This window comes from Ailuropoda melanoleuca, unplaced genomic scaffold, assembly GCF_002007445.2.
Source record: "Ailuropoda melanoleuca isolate Jingjing unplaced genomic scaffold, ASM200744v2 unplaced-scaffold63189, whole genome shotgun sequence".
Classification (NCBI taxonomy): Eukaryota; Metazoa; Chordata; class Mammalia; order Carnivora; family Ursidae; genus Ailuropoda; species Ailuropoda melanoleuca.
Window position 1 is genome coordinate 1 of NW_023237380.1, and position 1,099 is coordinate 1,099.

Genomic DNA, 1,099 nt, shown 5'->3' on the forward strand with positions numbered 1-1,099 from the left:
GCATGCACGATGCCTTCTCCCCGGTACCTGGAGCACAAGAAGGAATGTGAGCCCAGGACTCCACCCAAGCTTCTGCTCCTGGGATCATACGCCTGTCACTGCTCTTTAGACAGGCTTGCAGATCAGGGCTGAGAGTTAACCAGCCCACCTCCCCTCAGACCTGCGGAAACGGACCGTAAGCACTCCCGAGACAGAGTTTGCTTGAAATGACTTAGATAACAACAGAAGCTTTCCTGGAAGAGAACTGGCAAGTGGATTCCAGGGTGCTAGGGTAGACTGGAATTATTTTAGGAAGCAAACCCACAGAGACCTCAAGAAGGGAGCAGCACCTCTGACAAATTTTGACAAGGCGTCATGCACTTACAAGTTCCCTGGAAACTCCATAGATGGCCTCCAGGAAACTGAAACTCCATTCTGTCAAAAGGCACAGAATCGTAGAATTTAGAGCTAGAAAGGCTGCGGGACATCACCTGACCCATTCCCCTGTGCTACAGACGAGAAGTCTGGAGCCTCAAGAGATGAGAGGCTCCAAGCTGACCTGACGGACTCGTGTGGCAGAGCAGGGACAGGTCCTGCACAGACGACCTTTCCCACAGTAGAACTTGATGGAGCAGGAGATCTGAACCGGCTGATTCCGAGAGCTCTGGGTGGTTTTCAAACCTCCTAAAAGCCACCATGCCATTTGTCTCCTCAATTTCCTTCTATTCGTTAAAAACCAGAAGCGCCGCATAAGCAGAAACTACTCCCACGCCACCTCCTGGGAACGCACAGAGCTCGTGCTAAGATGAGGGCCGGCTGTGGAGCCTAGCCACCATTTGCTAGCCAGGTGACCTTGGGCAAGTCACTCAATGAAAAGGGACAGATAGGTATCCCTGGGTCATCCGGCACACAACAGGCCCAGGTGTTTATTTAAGGAAGCAACCCTCGATGGAATCTACCCCCACCCCATCCAGCTCCAGGGTACTGGAGAGCAGAAAGGAGCAGGAAGAGGAGGAGCCTGGGGTCTTCGGAGACCCCAGCGCCAGGCGCAAGCGACCCCTTCCTGCCCCGCTCCTCACTCACGCCTTCCCGGCACATCTTCCATCCTGACTGGTCCCGC

At 54.1% G+C, this 1,099-nt stretch overlaps 1 long non-coding RNA gene across 2 annotated transcripts; it reads right to left on the reverse strand.

The window, feature by feature from the left end:
* LOC117800078 lies at positions 1-1,099 on the reverse strand. 2 transcript variants are annotated; one of them, XR_004623059.1, is made up of 3 exons: positions 1,063-1,099; positions 365-414; positions 1-27 (listed from the first exon to the last, which is right to left on the reverse strand). It is a non-coding gene; the product is annotated as an uncharacterized LOC117800078 (long non-coding RNA). The 2 variants fall into 2 exon arrangements; XR_004623058.1 differs by having other exon boundaries at positions 539-1,093.